Here is a 16,190-nt window from a genome sequence, read left to right on the forward strand (position 1 = left end):
AAAACTAAAGTATCAAAGTTAAAAACAAAACAAAACAAAATGACTGGGCACAGTGGCTCACACTTGTAATTCCAGAACTTTGGGAGGCCAAGGTGGGCAGATCACTTGAACTCAGAAGTTCAAGACCAGCCTGGGCAACATGGTGAAACCCCATCTCTACAAAAGCATACCTGTAGTCCTAGCTACTCAGGAAGCTGAGGTGGGAGGATAACCTGAGCCTGGGAGGCAGAGGTTGCAGTGAGCTGAGATCATGCCACCACACTCCAGCCTGGGCGACAGAGTGAGACCCTGTCTCAAAAACAACAGCAGCAAAAAAACTAAGAAGTGACATCTACCTTTAATTGTGTGTAACTCTGTATTCTGTCAAGGTGAGTCATGTATTGCCTACTACTATATCCTTGCTTAACTTACTGCTTCTCCAATAAAACATATTTTAATCTATCATTTCCTCTACTAAAAAAGAAAATTGGCTTGGTTGACCTAATTGAGTTGAATATTCGTTTTTTAACCTTGGAGGAATACTTCTAAAGACACAAAACTCAATTTTGACTCACTTAGAGGACTGAGGAATTCCTGATTTTTTAAAACTATCAATAGCTTTGTTGATTAGTATGCTACTCTAAGTGATTTTTAATTTTATTTCTTTTTGGTGTGACTTTTTTTTAACCATTTGGAGAAACTAAACAAAACGTTGTGTTCATAGCTCTCCATGTGTAGTCTATTAAAATCTACCTAAGGTGAACCAGAGTTCAGATTTGTATGTTTGAAATAAGTGATTTTCAATTTTTTTTTTTTTTTGGTCTGGGACATATCAAACAAAAATAACCATCTCTTTTTCACGTTTTCCAAGCCAGCCATCTGTAAACATAAAGCTACTAGAAGATAGTTTTTAATAAGTGGCATATACATGTCCTGCCATGACTGTGACCACTTTCGTTCTTACTCCTCTGTGCAAGGATTGACAAGCATATATATATATATATATATATATATATATACACACACGCACACACACACACACATATATATATATATACACACACACACACACATATATATATGCCTTGCCACAGCTGACTTTGGGACACCAAAATGTCTGAATAAATTCATATGGTGGAGCAGTACCCTGGCAATGAAAACACACACTGATTTGTTATGAAAATCCAAAATAACTCCAGCAACATACAACTTAAGATCATAATGTGCTTTCAAAAGCATCTCTAGTTCAGATCCTAGCCCCACCATTTCTTAGCTTGTGATTTGGGGGAAGACAATTGATTTGTTCTTCTGTTTTGTCTGTAAAGTGAAGAGGATAATAATATCAAACCCAAATTATTTGAGAATGATGACATCATGAATATAAAGTAGCTATTAATAGTTTAGTGCCTATTATTTAGTGGAAATCTGTCTTGGTTTTTATTTTTTTATTCTGTCAAAACATGTTACTTTGTGTCTGATTTTTAAAGATCCATAAACCTTATCTTTTAAAAAAAAAATTGGTGAGAATCTTTAAAACATTTTTGTGACTTTGAACAGAATTTATTATACAGCAAATAGGCATGATGTAGCAGAAAGACTACAGCATTAAATGAAGAGACCTGCATTGGTATATAATGTGTACTTGTAAGTAGTTCTAGCAAATATTTGTTGAACTGAAATAAGCTTTGAACTTGTATCCACTGCTTAGTCCTGTTACCTTCATATCTTTCCAAATGTCAGAAGGAACACAGAACAAAACCTTCAGAGTACCTGGTACATCGTGTAGCTCCCTTAACCACTTAAAAGCATGTTTTTAAAAAGTCACAATGACCCTTGAGTTCAAGAAACCCCTCCAAGTAGCGCTGCCATTCCCAGCACATTTACTTCATGGTGCTCAACTCCTAGTTTGAATGTGGTGAGTGATTTACAATAAAGTACTTACTGTGTAAGTTACTTTCTGTATTTGTCAGGAACGAAGAAAATAGAATCAGGGTATGATTTTAAGACTCTCTGTATCACTTTTTTTTTTTTTTTTTTTTGCTTTTTTGTTTTTGTAATTTCAACTTTTATTTTAGATTCAGAGAGTACATGTGCAAGCTTGTTACATGATACTGGGTGATGCTGAGGTTTGGGTATGAATGATCTCATCTCCCAGATAGTGAGCATAGTACCCAATAGGTAGGTTTTCAGCCCTTGTCCCCCTCCCCCTCTACCCTCTGTAGTAGTCCCTAGTGTCAGTTGTTCCCATCTTTCTGTCCACATGTACCCAATGTTTAGCTCCCACTTATAAATGAGAGTGTGCGGTATTTGGTTTTCTGTTTCTGTGTTAATTCACTTAGGATAATGGCCTCTGGCTACATCCATGTTGCTGCAAAGGACATTATTTCATTCTGGTTCATGATTATGTAGTATTCCATAGTGTTGTGTACCACATTTTCTCTATTCAGTCCACCACTGATGGGCACCTAGGTTGATTCCTATTATAGGTTGAGACCTATAACAGGTCTTTGCTATTATGAATAAATCTGTGATGAACGTACGAGTGCATATGTCTTTTTGGTAGAATGATTTATTTTCCTTTGGATATATATCCAGTAATGGGATTGCTCAGTCGAATGGTAGTTCTGTTTTTAGTTCTTCGAGAAATTGCCAAACTGGTTTCCACAGTGGCTGAACTAATTTACATTCCCACCAACAGTGTATAAGGATTCCCTTTCTCTGGAACCTCATCAGCATCTCTTATCTTTTGTGTTTTTAATAATAGCCATTCTGGGCCGTGCATGGTAGCTCACGCCTATAATCCCAGCACTTTGGGAGGCCAAGGTGGGCAGATCACTTGAGGTCGGGAGTTCAAGACCAGTCTGGCCAAAATGGTGAAACCCCATCTCTACTGAAAAAAAAATACAAAAATTAGCCAGGTGTGGTGGCGGGTGCCTGTAATCCCAGCTACTCAGGAGGCTAAGGCAGGAGAATCGCTTGAACCCGGGAGGTGGAGGTTGCAGTAAGCCGAGATTACACTCCACTGTACTCCAGCCTGGGAGACTGTGCAAGACTCCATCTCAATAATAATAATAATAATAATGGCCATTCTGACTGGTGTGAGATGGCATCTCATTGTAGTTTTGATTTGCATTTCTCTAATGATTAGTGATATTGAGCATTTTTTCATGTTTGTTGGCTGCGTATGTGTCTTCTTTTGAGAAGGATCTATTCATGTATGTCCTTTGCCCACTTTTAATGGGGTTATTAGTTTTTTTGCTTGTTGAGTTATTTAAGCTCCTTATAGATTCTGGATATTAGACCATTGTCAGATGCATAGTTTGTGAATATTTTCCCCCATTCTGTAGTTTGTCTGTGTACTTTGTTGATGGTGTCTTTTGCTATGCAGAGACTCTTCCGTTTAGTTAGGTCTCACTTGTAAATTTTTGCCTTTGTTGAAATTGCTTTTGGGGAACAACTCATAAATTTTGCCCCAAAGCTGATGTCTAGAATCATCGCTCTGTCCCCCAGGCTGGAGTGCAGTGGCACAATCTCAGCTTACTGCAACCTCCACCTCCCAGGTTTAAGCAATTTTCCTGCCTCAGTCCCCCGAGTAGCTGGGACTACAGGTATATACCACCGTGCTTGGCTAATTTTTGTATTTTTTAGTAGAGATGGGGTTTCAACCTAGGTATTTCCTAGGTTTTCTTCTAAGATTTTTGTAGTTTGAAGTCCTACATTTCAATCTTTAATCCATCTTGAGTTAATTTTTATATATGGTGCAAGGTAGGGGTCCAGTTTCATTCTTCTGCATATGGCTAGCCAGTTATCTCTGCACCATTTATTAAATAGGGAGTCCTTTCTCCGTTGTTTATTTTTGTCAGCTTTGTTGAAAGTCAGATGATTGTAAGTGTACAGCTTTATTTCCGGGTTTTCTATTCTTTTCCATTGGTCTATGTGTCTGTTTTTGTACCAGGACCATGCTGTTTTGGTTACTGTAGCTTTATAGTACAGTTTGTAATGTGATACCTCTGGGTTTCCTCTTTTGCTTAGGATTGCTTTGGCTATTCAGGCTCTTTTTTGAGGCCATATGAACTTTAGGATAGTTTTTTTCTAATTTTGGGAAAAATGACATTGGTAATTTATTAGGAATAGCATTGAATCTGTAGATTCCTTTGGGCAGTATGGTCATTTTAACAATATTAATTCTGCCAACCCATGAGTGTGGCATGTTTTTCCATTTGGTTGTATCATTTCTGATTTATTTCAGCAGTGTTTTGTAGTTCTCCTTGTAGAGCTCTTTCACCTCCTTGGTCACATATATTCCTAAGGGGGGGCGTGTGTGTGTGTGTCTATTGTAAATGGAATTGAGTTCTTGATTTGGCTCTCAGCTTGAAGGTTATTGGTATGTAAAAATGCTACTGATTTTTGTACATTGATTTTGTATCCTGAAACTTTAGTAAAGTCATTTTTCAGGTCTAAGAGTCTTTTGGCAGAGTATTTTGGATTTTCTAGGTATAGAATCATATTGTCAGCAAAGAGATAATGTGACTTCTTATTTTCCTATTTGGATGCCTTTTATTTTTTTCTCTTGCCTGATTTTACCACTGGTTTTAAACATTTGATTATAACATGCCTTTAGGATTTCTCACTCTTAGCACTGTTGATATTTTGGGCAGGATAATTCATTATTGTGAGGGCTGTCCAGTTCACTTTAGGATATTTAGCAACATTCCTGACCTCTACTTGCTGGATGCCAGTAGCACAGCCTGCACACTGCCCCAGCATGACAAGCAAAACTATCTCCAGATATTGCTAAATGTCGCCTATGTGCTGGGGGTGGGGAAGAATCATCCCTGTGTGAGAACCACTTGTTTATTTTTGGCACATGTTCTTTTTAATTATGATGTGCCTTGCAGTTTTCTTCATGTTTCTTGTCTTTAGGTTCATTGAGCTTTTTATACCTGTGCCTTTATACGTTTCTTCAAATACTTTTTCTATGATCTCCCTTCCTCTCCCTCTGAAACTCCAGTGACATATTTTCCTCACATCAACCCTATAATGTTTATACTATCGTTACTTTCATTTTACAAATGAGGAAATTGAGGCATACAGAGAGTTAAAGAACCTGTCCCTAGACCTACAGTGAGTAAGGAGATAGTTTAGGATTTGAACCCAGGCCAACCCCAGCATCTGGGCTCCTGTCACTTGACATTACTGCTGTGGTCATGTATTCAGCAGTGTTAAGCTATAACTTTAGTGCTGCTTCTTTCTCTAAGGCTGGACTACAGAAAGTCTGGTCATAAACTCTCCTGTAGATAGTGGGCAGTTCAAGCATTCTTGCAATCTGAGTTTTGCACACTGTATTGTCTACTTTATCTATTATAACAAGACGGGGAAAAATATGGGAAATGACACTGAGATCAGTTCTTTCCCGTGTTCAGATTGCTGCTAGGATGACAGGAAATGAGGCACTCGGTGAATCTCCTTTCTTGTGGGTAACAAGGGATCATTACAATCTAAATACACTAAATGGTTCCCAAGTCGTCTGCGAGAGGGCACCCAATACCCTAAGGAAAAGCTTTGCCAGGGAGTGGCTTGGGAATAGGGAAAGTACATTAGCATATGCATTCATCTGTTACTCTGGTGGATAGGAGGGCCACAGAAAACCAGCTAGAACAGTGCAAAGGGCATCAGCCAGTTGCTGTGGGACCACCATATTTCTGAGGAGCTGTTTTCATTCAAAGTTAATGGACTCAGGCTGGCGCGGTGGCTCACGCGTGTAATCTCAGCACTTTGGGAGGCTGAGGTGGGCGGATCACCTGAGGTCAGGAGTTCGAGACCAGCCTGGCCTACATGGCGAAACCCCATCTCCACTAAAAAATACAAAAATTAGCCAAGCATGGTGTTACATACCTGTAGTCCCAGCCACTCGGGAGGCTGAGGCAGGAGAATTGCTTAAACCTGGGAGGCAGAGGTTGCAATGAGCTGAGATTGTGCCACTGCACTCCAGCCTGGGGGATAGAGCGAGACTGACTCAACAACAACAACAACAAAACAAAGTTAATGGACTCACAGGTGTTCAAGAAATCGCCATCATTTTGAAGAATATGAACACTGCCCTAATGGATTGAAACTTAAATCCTCAAAGTAGCTTATAAACTACTATGTTGTCTAAAATAAAAGTCAACAACTACATATAGGAAATCATCTGGATTTTTTTCTTGACTTCAAAATAAAATTAAGAAAGCTGTTTTTCTAAAGAAAGCATGTTATGCAATATAATTTCTTCCATTAGAGTTAATTCTTCTTATTTAAACTTTTCGGAAGTTTGGTTTTTCTAAATAAGAGTTTCTAGGACACATAGAATAACAATCAATCTGGCGGAAATATCTTGTGCTTACAATAAGCAGTGGCATGAATTTCTTACTTTCTCTGTATGTAATTCGGGTAATGGGCCTTCCTTGGCCAACCTACACGTTTAAACACCTTTTATACCATTTCACTCATACAACACACATCTCTTAAACCTCTTTCTTTATTTTTTCTCTTTGGCACGTATCACTATTTAACATTCCATATAAGTTTTTATACTGTTATTGTCCATTTTCCAATCTAGAATATAAGCTGCAAGACTGATATAAATTTGTAATGATATTCACTACAGACATCTATATTAAGCATGGTGGCAAGGTAACAGAGCAAGAATATAACATATGTTGTTTTTTTCATTTTATTTTTTTAAAAAATACTTTAGCAAACTTAAGACTCTACTTTGCTGTTGATATCCTAAATTTAGAATAGTCCTTATAGCTATTGATGTCTTCAGTCTGTAGCCAGTACCAGTGAAATGAGGAAAATGTGTATTTTAATTAATCTATTCCCAAACAAGCTTGGTTTCTTATGATAATTCAGAATTCATATATTTGTATCCCCCTCTTTACTCCTAACTCATACATTCTATTGCTTTAAACCCTATCTCTCTGATCAGCTTTGATGGATTAACTTGAAGAATTTTCAGCATGAGCTATAGCATCCATATTAAATAGAATATTAAGTATTTACTAGATAACTACTCATTAATAAAATGAATTCAGATTCACTCTAGGCAAGATGAAGAGACTGTTAATAATTATTATTAAATAATTTCCAAGGACTGCTGATCCTTAAGGTAGGTTAATAAGAATTGAGTGGGAATAAACAAGCATGATTATTAGTAGCTTACTTCTCTGCACTAACCAACTGGAACATTAGCTGATGGTCTTAAATTTTATACACAGAAGTCAGAGATTTTTCTGCATAACTAGATACAGAGAAGGGTTATCAGAATTTCTTTGGAATGCTAAATATTATTTATTGACTTGGATCATTCTTACTAGTGCTAAGATTCACTAGGTAATGGTAATATAACTTAGAATTTGGCCCTTGGCCATTGATAATTATGAAATATTTTTGTGTGTTCTTTGTCTTCATATACATTCAATCTAAAGTTATTAACCTTGTGGGCTAATAACATGAAAAAAATTCTAGATAGCTTGATGGGGAGGCAATAATAAAACATTTATAATTGGGCACAGTGGCTCATGCTTGTAATCCCAGCACTTTGGGAGGCCGAGGTGGGAAGGTCACTTGAGGTCAGGAATTGGAGACCAGCCTGGCCAACGTGGTGAAACCTTGTCTGTACTGAAAATACAAAAATTACCTGGGTATGGTGGTGAGTGCCTATAATCCCAGCTATCTGGGAGCTGAGGAACAAGAATCACTTGAACCTGGGAGGCAGAGGTTAGTGATCCGACAGTGAGCTGAGATCACGACACTGCACGCTAGCCTGGGCAACAAAGCAAGACTCATCTCAAAAATAAAATTAAAATAAAATAAATATATATATATGTAGTTATGTATACAATAGTTTATCATTTAGCAACTTCCTTACTGTTTACTATTAATCTTTGAAAACCTACCAGAAAAATCAAAGCTAAAATGTTTGGTACCCAGGGCTTTAAAGTTTGGAGGCAGATCTAATGAAAATCTGGCATAATTCATTGTATTCTCATTTGGATTATCTCTTTAGATTTCAGAGAATCAGTGGAAAAATTGAATTAAGTGTTTTCACAATAGCCAGATTTGATTTACTGAAAATTAAGCCACATCCTCATTATGATGCATCTTTCTCACAAATATACAAGCCGTTTGAGATATTACAATAGCATTCAAGTGAGGTTGTATAATATCTTATTTCTCTTGCCATGCTGAAGTCAAGAGCAGATCACAAAGTGTATGTGACTTGGAAAGTGTGGTGCTGATCAGTGCCATTCTATCTAATGAAAATGTTATAAAAGTTTTAGATGGAAAATAAGTTTTCCAGGTCAAGTGATGTATTGAAAAATATAGGCAAGACCTAACAGCTGAGATGTATCAACAGGTATAAAGCAGTTATAAATCCTTCTTACTGGGACAACAGAGTTGGGGAAGTTACACAGAAAATTTGATTTAGCTATTGTCTTCGTAATTTCTATGTCTGGAAATTATCTGCCGTTGCCAAATCGATGTTATGAAGAATAAGATTAAGAAGGTGGAAGGCTAATCTTTTTCAGTGTTATTTTAGCCTATGGAGGTGCTTAGAATTTCTGAAATGCTCATTTGCATGTTGTAAGGCCAAAAGTATTGCAATGTGTTATTTACCAATAACTTCCTTCTCTGGCATAACCTGTTTTTGTGGTTAATTCATTGGTGTTATAATAATGCAGCTTCTGTCAAAACATTAAAATAATACTTTGAAATATATCGTTTATAGATGATGTTGAATTCATTCAAGCAAGAAATAAGTGGCAATTGTGTTTAATCTCTCAAATCTGCTTGTGACTATACTAGAATATTTAAATATTTTTTAATCTGAAAAAGGAAATTTATCCCTTGGGAATAATTGCTTGTGATTTGTTCAAGGCTAAGCAGAGAACAGAGAGGGCAAAGAAGCAAATTGTGGCTTATAAAAAAAAATAAGATCTAAATGTATTTTGACTGTATCTTGAGGGAGATTTTATCATTTTTTACCCTTGAGGTTCTCCTTATTAACCCTTCATACTTGTATTTTATTTGAATCAGCCCAGCTTCATTGTTTTGAAAATAATAATCTCATAAGGTAATAAAATTCTAATATTCATTTAAAACGTTATGGAAATATGGTTAGGGACACGTGATCTCTGGAGCCCTACCTTTTAATACAAATAGTCAAGATGGGGCTATGCTCTAAAAAGAAAGGAGTATGGAACAAGGTGGTCAGGAGTATGCTATATGTGCTGATACTGCCACCAGAATTATGTCCGCATAAATTTTGTCCTCTCTTGAATAGCATATGTCGCCCTGTAAAGCTTTCTGTGACTTTTCCATGGAATCAATTCCTTGTGGTATCTGAGGATCAGATGGGAGATATAGAAGAGAGGAGGTTTGCCCTTGGTTCTCCTTCTATGCTCCTTAGGCTCTCAGACAGGAAAGCAGGGAGTAAATTCGAAGGCTTCCTTCTTTCTTTCTTTCTTTTTTTTTTGATAGAGTCTTGTTCTGTCACCCAGGCTGGAGTGCAATGGCACTATCTCAGCTCACTGCACGCTCCGCCTCCTGGGTTCAAGTCATTCTCCTGCCTCAGCCTCCTGAGTAGCTGGGACTACAGGCACACGTCACCACGCCCAGCTAATTTTTGTACTTTTAGTAGAGATGGGGTTTCACCATGTTGGCCAGGCTGGTCTTGAACTCCTGACCTCAGGTGATCCACCCACCTCGGCCTCCCAAAGTGCTGGGATTACAGGTGTGAGCCACTGTTCCCGGCCCAGGCTTCCTTCTTTCTTAGGCCTCATTTATCAGTGGGAGAAAGTAGATGGTAGTAAAACTTCAAAACAGGCTGAATCTTCTGCCTTCTAGAAACTGACCTAACATGTAAACATATTCCTTCTCCTCATCTGACTTGTTCAATCAAAATTATCCTTCTCCTAGGCTATCTCAACTAGGATTTTATTTTTTGTCATAATTTAAAAGTGTTCACATTAAATCATGAATGAATGATGGTGTCCCATAACAGCTACAGAAATATTTACATGAAAGTCCTTGTTAAGTCAAAAGAATCTCTAAGTAAGAAGAAAACTTAGGCAGTGGATAAGACATCACTAAGTAGTATCTTGAAGTGGGAACTATGTCATATGGCTTTGTATTTCCAGAGTACTTGATATTGTGTTTAGCTAGTAGTAATTCTAAAAATATTTGAATGAAAGCATATTTAAGATGTGGCTTCTCTGAGTTCCTTCTAGGTAGAAAGAAGACCCATGCACCCATCTATCACTATACCATTGATTACAGTGTCAAGTGGACCTCAGTGGGCCTTTCTGCCATAGTCTCCCCTTCATTACCCTAGAGCAAACTGTGGAGACTTGCCCTCATCCCAGTTCCTTAGAACTCTTCTCACTTATCCTATCTTCCTCAGCCTCTGCTCTGTCCTGTTTCTCTTCTACTGATGATTGGGATGGCTCTGAAGAAATTTAGCACTCAATAATTGATGATGTTTAAAGATGATGTTTGCTTCTGGTCTGTGAGCCCCACTTTTTCACATTGTCTGCCTCTTAGAAACCAGACTGGAATAAAATTTATTCATCCATCTGTATAGCTGGACCTTTCATTTAAACCCTCAGCTTAACAGTGTTTGATTATGCTTACATCTTATCATGGTGTTGCTTACCTGCTCCTGGAACAACTTATAAAGATGCTTATTTGGGCTGGGCATGGTGGCTCACGCCTGTGATGCCAGCACTTTGGGAGGCCGAGGTGGGTGGATCACGAGGTCTGGAGTTCAAGACCAGCCTGGCCAAGATGGTGAAACCCCGTCTCTACTAAATATACAAAAATTAGCCGGGCGCAGTGGCATATGCCTGTAATCCCAGCTACTCAGGAGGCTGAGGCAGGAGAATTCCTTGAACCCAGGAGGCGGAGGTAGCAGTGAGCCGAGATGGCGCCACTGCACTCCAACCTGGGCAACAGAGTGAGACTCCATCTCAAAAAATTAAAAAAAAAAAAAAAAACCCTTATTTGTTTTGTTGGGAAATTTAAAGGGTACACAAAGGGAATCAAGGCAGAAAATAGTGGTTGTCATTGAACGGTTTGCCTGATTACTGCCGTTTTGGAGAAGATATTGATAAACCACATTGTCTGGCATATAATAAGAATTCTATATATATTTGTTGGCTAAATAAATATCTGAGAATTTTTCTGACCAGGCACAGTGGCTCACTCCTATAATCCCAGCACTTTAAGAGGCCAAAGCAGGTGAATCACTTGAACCCAAGAGATCGAGACCAGGCTTGGCAACATAGTGAAACTCTGTCTCTTTTAAAAATACAAAAATTAGGCCAGGCACAATGGCTCACGCCTGTAATCCCAGCACTTTGGGAGGCCAGGGTGGGTGGATCACCTGAGATCAAGAGTTTGAGGCCAGCCTGGCTAACATGGTAAAACCCAGTCTCTACAAAAAATATAAAAATTAGCTGGGTGGTCAGGCATGGTGGCCCACATCTGTAATCCCAGCACTTTGGGAGGCCAAGGCAGGCTGATCACTTGAGGTCAGGAGTTCAAGACCAGCCTGGCCAACATAATGAAACCCCGTCTCTACTAAAAATACAAAAATTAGCCGGTTATGGTGGTGCGTGCCTGTAATCCCAGCTACTCTGGAGGCTGAGGCAGGAGAATCACTTGAACCCAGGAGGCAGAGGTTGCAGTAAGCCAAGATCGTGCCATTGCACTCCAGCCTTGGTGTCAGAATGAGACTCTGTCTCAAAAAGAAAGAAAAAGGAATTAGCCAGGCGTGGTGGCACGTGCCTGTGTAATCCCAGCTGCTCAGGAGGCTGAGGCAGAAGAATTGCTTGAACCCGGGAGGCAGCAGTTGCAGTGAACCGAGATCGTGCCACTGCACTCCAGCCTAGGCGACAGAGCAAAACTCCAACTCAAAAAATAATAATAATAAATAAATAAGCCTGCTGTGGTGGCACATGCCTGTGGTTCCAGCTAATTGTGAGGCTGAGGTGGGAGGATCACTTGAGCCCAGGAGACAGAGGTTGCGGTGAGCTGAGATCACACCACTGCACTGTAACCTGGGTGACAGAGCAGGACCTTGTCTCAAAAAAAAAAAAAAAAAAATTCCAAATGATGACTTAGTGTGAATACCATAATTTACCATAATTTTATATTGCTCCAGGCATTTTCAGCATCCTGCTTAGTATTTTTAAATGTCTTAAGGGACTAGTTATTCTCTATGTACGTATACGTGATAAAAGCTAGAAAATTAGTTAGACTATCTAAATTTTTCTGTTTGAACACTGAATTGAAAAACAGTTTTTTGGGTGAATGCCAAACTGACTCACATGTAAAAAGTGTCCTTCAAATTAGCATAGGTTAAGTAACAAAAATCTAATTTATTACAGTAGCTAGTTGTCTTTTTTTTTGAGACAGTTTCACTCTTGTTGCCCAGGCTGGAGTACAGTGGTGCAATGACCTCCGCCTCCCAGGTTCAAGTGATTCTCCTGCCTCAGCTTCCAAGTAACTGAAATTACAGGTGCCCTCCACCACTCTCAGCTAATTTTTGTGCTTTTAGTAGAGACCGGGTTTCAGCATGTTGTCCATACTAGTCTTGAACTCCTGTCTTCAGGTGATCCACCTGCCTTGTGCTCCCAAAGTCCTGGGATTATAGGCGTGAACCACTGTACCCAGCCTAAAGTAGCTAGTTCTAAGCATCTATGCAATAAATTGCATGTTGGCATAAGCCGTCACTTTGGCTGTTATTGAGCACATGGTATGGAATAAAAAAACACATAAAATGAAATGAAATTCAAGCAGATTTTTTTTTTTTTTTTTTTAAGATCTCTGAAGTTAGGGATGGGGGTCTATTATGCAGACATATGTAATTTGGGCATAAAATAGTAACATGAATTTGAAGAAAGTATATTCCTGAAGTAGAAAAGCACTGGCTTGCCTTCTAGAATCTCTCACCCAGGAACTCTTGGGAAATCCAAGCTTTTTGACATTGCTGGTATTGAATAATCTTTCTGTAACACAATTGTCAAATAACGGTGTAAGGAAAACCAGTTTAAATAAAAGACTGTTTCTGGCAGTTCTCTGAAAGTCATCTAATAATTGAGGCTGAGATAAAGCTCAAAGATAGGCTATATACTGTGAACTAGAAACATCAGCTATTTCTTTTCTTTAGATGTGAAATTATACATGGTTTTTTTTTTTTTTAGAATCAGGGCTGAAGTGTATTTTTTGGAAAAAAATCTAAATGAAAGAAAAACAGTTGTTGGAAGGAATAGATGCCTGTACAGCTGGAGCCTTGGTGGAGGAATTCAAGAAAAGTCTCACAATCTTCTTATGAAATTTTAAAACCCTTTTGTTGTTGTTGTTCTTTTTTTATTATTTTATTTTTGGGTTCTTAACATGTAGTATTCCATATTATTTAGGAAAACCTGCCGATTGCCATTAAATAAACAGATCACACTGATAATGAATAAAGGGCTCTTTTTAGCCATTGCAGAGATAATATGTAATGATAATAAACTCACAGTAACCATCCCATGTAATTTCATTGTCTTAGGATTTTCAAATACTAGCAAGACTGAGTTTAGTATGAATTTTAAGTCTGTTTGGAGAGTATACATTTCTAAGTGTTTTTTCTTTATGTTCAGAATTTACTTGAGTAGAAACATGGGTCGCCTGACTAGATTGTCTGCGGAAGTCTGCCAGAAACGGCAGTTTAACTGTCTCCCTCCTATTTTAGTGGAGCCTGGCTACCCTTTGACTATGGACCAGAAGATCCCAGGGCATGGGCTTGTCTAAGAGCTATGCGAAGTGCCAGCATTCTGGCTCTATCTTATGTCTTAGGTAGCTTTACCCCCAGGTTGGCCCTAAGGTTAAATTGTCCTAGAGTTGTGCACATTCCCCAAAACTATATGAGGTAAAGTCTTTCCTAAGCTTAGACCACTCCCAGAGGTCTAAAGAACTCCAAGAAACTGAAGTAAAGATTAGGGTTGATCACCTCTTTGAAGAGGCAGTTTTCCTCCTCTCATTTCACTACCAAATTCATAGTGTTCCCAAAACTATTTGCATGCCAGGATTAACTATTAGAATTGACCCTTGAATTTAATTGACTATGTAGTATTGGTGAGAGCATAAATAATTTGCAAAACCTTTTCAGAGTCTTGACGGTGTTTACCAGACACTATCAAATTTTGGTCCAGGAATTCCTTTTCTACATGTTTAAGCTAATAAAATAATCACATGTATAATGATGCTGATGGTCAAAAAATAAACTAGAAAGAACTCAGGCCAGGCATAGTGACTCACACCTGTAATCCTAGCACTTCAGGAGACCAAGGCACGCAGAACGCTTGAACTCAGTAGTTCAAGACCAGCCTGGGCAACACAGCGAAACCTTGTCTTTACAAAAAAATACACAAATCAGTCGGGCGTGGTGGTGGGCACCTTTAGTCCTAGCTACTCAGGAGGCTGAGGTGGGAGAATCACCTGAGCCCAGGAGGTCAAGGCTTTGGTAAGCTGTGATTGTGCCACTGCACTCCAGCCTGGTGACAGAGTGATACCTTGTCTCAATAAAATTATAATAAAATAAAGTAAAATAATTTTTTAAAAATACACACATAAAAATAAACTAGAAAGAACTCAAATATCAAACAATGGCTAAACCAGTTATAATAAATCTATACAATGACATTTTATATAGTTCTTAATGTATGGAATGCAGAGATTTATTAGCATAGAAAAACATTCATAATATATTGATGACTCAAAACATACCTATTATTCTGTTTTGGAAAGTGGAGGAAAAAGAGTGTGTGTGTGTGTGTGTGTGTGTGTGTGTGTGTACACATGTACATGCATACATATACATCTTATTGTTTTTTGAAATGGAGTTTTGCTAATTACTGCTATTTCACAATACTAGTTAAGGATGTTTGCGGTTGGGGTAAGCAGGCTGGAGTGCAATGGCACAATTTTGGCTCACTGCAACCTCTGCCTCCTGGGTTCAAATGATTCTCCTGCCTCAGCCTCCCAAGTAGCTGGGATTACAGGCATGCACCCCGATGCCCAGCTAATTTTTGTATTTTTAGTAGAGATGGGGTTTCACCATGTTGGCCAGACCAGTCTCGAACTCCTGACCTCAAGTGATATGCCCACCTCAGCCTCTCAAAGTGTTGGGATTACAGGCGTGAGCTATCACGCCTGGCCCATATACATTTTATTCCATTTTATTTTATTTTATTCTATTTTATTTTATTTTATTTATTTTGAGACAGAGTCTTGCCCTGTTGCCCAGGCTGGAGTGCAATGGTGTGATCTCTGCTCACTGCAGCCTCCGCCTCCCGGGTTCAAGCAATTCTCCTGCCTCAGCTTCCTGAGTAGGTGGGATTACAAGGATACGCCACCACACCCAGCTAATTTTTGTATTTTTATTAGAGACAGAGTTTCACCATGTTGGTCAGGCTGGTCTCAAACTCCTGACCTCAGGTGATCCATCTGCCTCAGCCTCCCAAAGTGCTGGGATTACAGGCGTGAGCCACGGTGCCCAGCCCATGTACATTTTTAAAATAATCTTAATAGTTGTATTTCCAATCTGTCAGCAAAATTGTCAATTCTACCATGAAGTAATCCCCACAATTTTTCACTACACTCACTACTACTACCATGTCCAAGACCTTCTTATATCTCTCTTGAATTATTTCAGTACTCCTGATTGGTTACCACTTTTTCCCCCTTGCTTTTCTAGTCTACTTGCAATACAGCACCTAGAATGATCTTGTTAAATTTAAATAAGATCATTCCACTGCCCAAAAATCCCCTAAAGACCTCCAGTGTGTCTCAGAGTAAAGCCAAAGTCTTTATTTACAGTGGCCTACAAGGACCCATCTGCTAGTCTTACCACCATTCCTTTTAAGAAAAGTCATATACTGGCGGGCACTGGAATTTACTATGCCGTTTTTGTTTTTTCACTTAAGCACAGTGAAAAGAATAGCTACTCTAATTACTGCTCATTCACAATATTAGTTAAGGATATTTGGGGGTAGGGTAAGCATAGTTTATTAGCTTCTCTAATGGTTTTTTAAACTTTATCTTTTTTTAACACCTCATAAAGTTAATTATTTTTTAGTGTTTGCAAAGCCTATCTTTTAGTCATGCCTGTGTTTATGGTA

General features: G+C 38.6%; 1 protein-coding gene across 1 annotated transcript in view; it reads left to right on the plus strand.

The window, feature by feature from the left end:
- MICU1 (mitochondrial calcium uptake 1) overlaps positions 1–16,190 on the plus strand; it is a 244,446-nt gene that overhangs the window by 110,331 nt on the left and 117,925 nt on the right. The gene's annotated exons all lie outside the window — the stretch shown is intronic.

The sequence above is a fragment of the Theropithecus gelada genome, chromosome 9, assembly GCF_003255815.1.
Source record: "Theropithecus gelada isolate Dixy chromosome 9, Tgel_1.0, whole genome shotgun sequence".
NCBI classification, from domain to species: Eukaryota; Metazoa; Chordata; class Mammalia; order Primates; family Cercopithecidae; genus Theropithecus; species Theropithecus gelada.